This window comes from Festucalex cinctus, chromosome 6 (assembly GCF_051991245.1).
Source record: "Festucalex cinctus isolate MCC-2025b chromosome 6, RoL_Fcin_1.0, whole genome shotgun sequence".
Classification (NCBI taxonomy): domain Eukaryota; kingdom Metazoa; phylum Chordata; class Actinopteri; order Syngnathiformes; family Syngnathidae; genus Festucalex; species Festucalex cinctus.
In genome coordinates, this window is record NC_135416.1 from 25,085,138 (window position 1) to 25,091,651 (window position 6,514).

Consider the following 6,514-nt stretch of genomic DNA (forward strand, 5'->3'; position numbering starts at 1 on the left):
GGAGGTGTTCTGGGCATGTCCCACCGGCGGGAGACCCGGGGGACGACCCAGGACATGCTGGAGAGACTATGTCTCTCGGCTGGCCTGGGAACGCCTTGGGATCCCGCCGGCGGTGCTGGTTGAAGTGGCTGGGGAGAGGGAAGTCTGGGTTTCCCTCCTAAAGCTGCTGCCCCTGCGACCCGACCTCGGATAAGCGGTAGAAGATGGATGGATGGATGGATGGATGGATGGATGGATGGATGGATGGATGGATGGATGGATGAGGGCTTGGTATTATAAGTAGTGTTGTTCCGATACCGATACTGGTATCGGCAGAGGCGCCGATACTGCATTAAAACAGTGGTATCGGTATCGGTGACTTTCACTCCTTCCTTCCCGGGATACAGCACACGACACCGTAGCTCTTTGTCACTGATGGCTTTAATGTCTTTCGACTTCCTCAATTCCACCGTCGAACTAATTTAAATACAATATACAATGTGGAAGCAAATATATATATATACACACACACACACACAATTAACATAAATGTACAATAAAGTAAATAATCACTTCGCTGGCCGCACGTATCCAAACAGAAAAGAGTGAGTCCAAAAATGGTGACATCAGGCACAAATAAACAACAAACGAAAATGTCCATGCACCTTCGACGACGTCGCTGTCCTTTTTCTTCTGCGTAACACATGATGCTGAAAATCACGCACATGACCGGATGTGCACCTATCCAAAAATTTCCTGTCTGCACACAACTTGTGCGATTGGTTCCTAACAACCCTTTAGAACACTACAGTATTTTTTATACAATACAAATGGCAAAAAATATACATAGTCACAAAAATAATTAAATGCCAACTTTATGGCAGTTAAAGTAACTACTCACAAGTAACATGCCGATACCATTAATTCCAACACTAATAAAGGATTTTGGATGCAGCAGCTTTATTTTTCTTCTTCTTATCATCATCATTATTATTATTATTATTAATTCAATCTCTGGTGTAATAACCTTATTTATTGATTGATTGAATTCTCATTTTTCATTTTATTATTATTATTATTATTATTATTATTATTATTGTTATTATTAATTCAATCTCTGGTGTAATAACCTTATTTATTGATTGATTGAATTCTTATTTTTCATTTTATTATTATTATTGTTATTATTAATTCAATCTTTGGTGTAATAACCTTATTTATTGATTGATTGAATTATTTTTTATTTTATTACCTGTTCTCATTGCTGCTGGACATGTAAATTTCCCAGAGGGAGCCATCCCAAAGGGATCAATAAAGTCAAGTCTAAGTCTAATAAAATCAGGAAAGTTAACGACTTTTCACAGCTAAACCTTTAACCTGGGGGCTCTTTCCATTCCCCGGCAGATAGTGTCATCTCAGCAGCCTCCCCTTCTGGTCCAGAAATGCAACTGAAAATTCACCTGCTGACAGTCACCTAACTCTCATTTATGTAATTTCCCGAAACAAACATTCATCTGCATTCTACATCTTTGTAGACGTTAACACGACACTTGGAAACAGGCTTGGTGACATTCCAGGCTTACTGAATTAATGTTCCACAGACTTATAACAAAACTGCCAGCAATGACGCAGCAGAAGCCATCTGAGGTAAAAATAAGAACAATAAGGCCTTAATCAGCTTCATCATCATTGTCATGCCAAGAGGAAGATACCATCTGTGGAGGGTGTGGACATTTCTTGACATACCAGTCAGGTTTCTATAATTTTGCAGTGAATACTGTTCATGTAGTGTAACAATCATGTTACAATGTGTTTCTAATATTGTTATGGTTGTAACTAATTGTATATGAAACGTGTTCCATAAGGTAGCATTAGTTCGATGACTGCAGTTGTTATATGTAAGGACTTAAGTTATCTTTGTAAGTAATCCCTAGCCTGCCTCTTTGGACAGAGTGCATATTTACTTGTGCGACAAGACACTTGGTGAGCAAATTTGCTCACAGACAATGGCATTGCTAAAAAAGCTTTACAAGGACTTGAATGAATAAAATAAATATAAATCATGCTCTTATTGATAAATCTATAGTTTTGTTTTTGCTTGTCCAACGTTGGCGGCTCTGAGCTGCTCACGGCCATTTGCCGTATGTGAATTGTATACTTACTTCTGTAAACAAGGTGGTGTTAGGCTTGCACTCTTGGTTAGGGAATCTAGGTCCAGAAAGTAAAAACCCTGCAACACATTGGCTATATAAAGATGACTTGACTTGAGGCGGCACGGTGGATGACTGATTAGCACGTCCGCCTCCCAGTTCTGAGGACTCGGGTTCGAAACCAGGCTCTGGCCTTCCTGGGTGGAGTTTGCATGTTCTCCCTGTGCCTGCGTGGGTCTTCTCCGGGTACTCCGGTCTCCTCTCACATTCCAAACACATGCATGGCAGGTTGATTGGGAGCTTCGAATTGTCCCTAGGTGTGCTTGTGATGTGGATGGTTGTTCGTCTCTGTGTGCCCTGCGATTGGCTGGCAACCAGTCCAGGTTGTAACCCGCCTTCTGCCCAGAGCCAGCTGAGATAGGCTCCAGCACCCCCCACGACCCTTGTGAGAAATAAGCGGTCAAGATGGATGGACTTGACTTGACTTAACCGCAGGTGCGTCTACTCAACTGGCTAATAAACAAGCTGGTTCCCACCTGTTGAAGAGAAGCAACTGTGGCTAAAGCCAAACTGTTTGATGGGTTTTTACTTACTGGACCTGGATTCCCCAAACCTGCTTGTGCCATGTTTTGCCTGTGATAATCAGCATAGCCTCTTTATTAAATAGCAAGAGAAAGGACAAAGGGGAGATTCCATTAGGGCTGAATGATTTTCGGGAAAGATCAATCGACTTGTGATCTTCCCCGCAATTTCAGTTTACAATTTTCAAAACCTCGGTGCAATATTCATTATGTACAGTGACATTTACAAACATGACAGAAAATTACACAACATCCAAGCATTAAAATCACTCTTAATAATGCAAGGACATTAAAGATGCTACGTGAGGAAGTCCATCCTTTTTCAGTTGCGTAATACCTGTGTCAAGGAAGGTTATTACTTTCTGACACTGAATTTGACAGCTTTGGTTTCTTTTATGCAATGGGTTCAAATAGCTCTGAAATTGTTTATCCCAATCTAATAGGTTCCTCCCACTTGCTGTACTGTGGCGTAGTTGTGCCAGGCAGAGTTTAAATGCATAATGTACAAGAACTAAACATCACCTAATGTCCGAATATGTGATCTATTGTCGCCACAATTTCTGTTTGTGTATTCACAGTATTCAATATGTCATGAGGTGAGTTTCCATGACCCTTTTTCGCAAAAATAAAAGCGATATTGTACTATTTCGCTAAAGTACAATTTCGTATTGTCGGTGTTTCCATTGAAGAGAGTTTCGCTTCTGAGGCGCAATTCTAGGAATGTCCCGTCTCGCGAGACCTCGCTGTTCTGTAGGAGGTGCTCATGATGTTTACGGTAGACGGACGCCAAGTGTAGTTATATTTCTTTAAAAACACTCACCCCTCATCGGGCGGTTTCGGGCGTTTAGTGTTGGTGTTGCGTGTGTTTTCCTCGGCAGTCGGCAAGCAGTTCCGACACGAAAGCGAGTGGCACCGTACTTCCCACTGCGCAAAGACACGTTGAAAGGACGTCTTTTTAAGGTAATTCTTGTACGTCCAATCTCGGTCCGCTGAAAGTGCAGACTGTGTCTTTTTTCAACGTCTTCTGGATGTTACGTATTTCCGTCTTCTGGGCCATCCGTATTTACGTTTTCAGGACATCCAAGTCCAAATTAGATCATTAAAATACACTAAATTAAAAATAATTTTAGACTGTTCTTGAAGGCTCATTTATTGCATGGCTTTATGTGTGTGACACAAACATCCTCTCCCTGACGGGGAAGCGAACCCACACCCCCTGCATTGAAGGCAAGTGACGTAACCACTCCATCACCTGGAAGGACCTAAAGCCACGAACATGACAAATCATGTTCATATGTGAATACCTGCATTAGCTATATCAAAAAAAATTAATAACAATACATTAGTTTTATCACAGAAAAAATTAACACGAAATTGATTAAATAATACTGATAACAATAACATTGATATTTAAATCCCTGTGACGTCCAAAAAAGTCACGTACTCCATGGTCCGTACTCCACATATGCTTCTACTGCATGTTCTGTGCTCTCATCTCCGCTGTCCAGCAGTGGGCTCCTGGGGAGAGCATCGGCTACAATCAGTTGATTTCCTGGGACGTGCTCAGCCACTACATTGAAACTCATGTGGCGCATTAGGAGTCTCTGACACCTGGGGGGTGTCTTGTCCAGATCATACGTGTTTATGAGGGGCACAATTGGTTTGTGGTCTGTCTGCAATCGGAAGCATTCCATTCCTTGCACGTAACGAGCAAAACGCTCGCATACCAAGAAGACACTCCTTTTCTATCTGCGAGTATCTCTTCTCTGCCTCTGACAATGTACGAGAGCAGAGCGCGACTGCCTTTAACTCACCCTCATGTTCCTGCAACAATGCTGCTCCTAGTCCAAAGCTACTTGCGTCAGCGCTGATGACAGTGTTGCGGTTGGCATCATAATATGCCAGGGCTGGGGCTGACACAAGCATGGACTTCACTCTTTCAAACTCCTTTTCCTGCGTTTCTCCCCACACCCACTCACTCTCTTTCCTGGGAAGAGCGGTGATGGGATGCAGCTCCGAAGAAAGGTGAGGCAGGAACTTCCCAACATAGTTGACAATCCCGAGTACTTGTTTAAGCTCAGTCACATTAGTTTGATAGCTTTGACTTTTCCAACATCGGGTCTCAAGCCTTCTGCGCTTATGATGTGGCCAAAGTACTACTCGCACCTGCTCTCTGTTCCTCTTCTCCACGGGAACCATCGGGGCACACCAGTCTGTGGGCTCCGTAACTTCTTCAATTATGGCCAGAGCCAGCATGCGTTTAAGTTCAGCCTCAACTTTAGGCAGTAGCGGAAATGGAATGCGACGTGGTGTAGTAGCGAGTAGGGCTCACAGTCAGCATCTAGTTCAATCTTCACAGGGTTGCACTTAAGCAAACCAATGTCCCCAAACACATCACTCACGAGGACAGTGTCTATTCCGTCAATTCCCATGACTAGTCCCATTCTTTTTGCGACACTCCGCCCCAGTAAGTTGTGGGAATATGGCCCTTTTATTACAGTGACCCAAAATCTGTACTTTTGGTTTTTGTACTCACTTGTGGCCAGGAACTTTCCAATACTCTGAACTTTCCCGCCAGGGCTGGTGATGGGTCCTCTTTTTGCAGTGACCAGCTGTGTGCATTGTGGTAGCCTCTTGAATGTTTCCTGTGTCATCACAGTAATGTCCGCCCCTGGATCAATTTTAAAAGAGAGAGAGGTGTAATCGAGTGAGGCCCCTTCGAGGAGAGCTTGAAATCCTGTCCTGCCATGTCTGGTTAATTTAGCAGGGAGGACACCAGAAAACATCAAACTTTTAACAATTTGTACCCCACCTTTTACCCAGCCTCTGCATGGGAACAACAACATTTTAGGATTAGAGGAAGTAGGAAGTACGGGGCCACTTGCTTTCGTGTCAGAACTGCTTGCCGACTGCCGAGGGGCATACACAACAACACCAATCAATACTAAATGCCCGAAACCGCCCAATGAGGGGTGAGTGTTTTTAAAGTAATATAACTACACCTGGCGTCCGTCTTCCGTAAACATCATGAGCACTTCCTACAGAACAACGAGGTCTCGCGGGACATTCGGAGAATTGCGCCTCAGAAGCGAAACTCTCTTCAATGGAAACACCGAAAATTCAAAATTGTACTTTATCGAAATAGTACAATATCGCTTTTATTTTTGCGAAAAAGGGTCATGGAAACGCACCTATTGATGTGCAGCATACCAAAATAAATACATTTAAAACGAACCCCAAAAGCTCATATATGAGATTTTTTGATAAAGACAAACAACATTTTCACTCCAGTTCTAGTTAGTTTTATAAATGAAAGATTTAGTTTGAGTTATTTAAAAAAAAAAAAAAAAACATTTTTCGTTTTATTTTATTCCATGAACGATTTTTTAAAATTCATTCTAATGTTAGCTATTTGATTAGGTTTCATTAACTATTAATAATAGTTATAATTAGGGATGCACGATAATGCTATTTTATTGATAAACCAATAATTTAGAAGTGCCGATGTCGATAACCGATAAGTAAGCCGATAATTGTTTGTAAAATGAACTTGAATACAAATGTGCTTTCGAGTCCTACTATACGTCTAACAAATGCATTGAAACATTGTATAAACTTTGCACAATGTTTCAATGTATGTAAAGCACCATGAAGCTGAATTTTATTGATATGAGCCACAACCACAACAGATGGCATGTCTATAATTATTGCTGGATTTCTTTATTATCTGGTTTATCTGTATGAAATCAAATTGTCAATAATTATCAGCAGATTTCGCTATTATCTGTTTTATCTGTTTGAAGT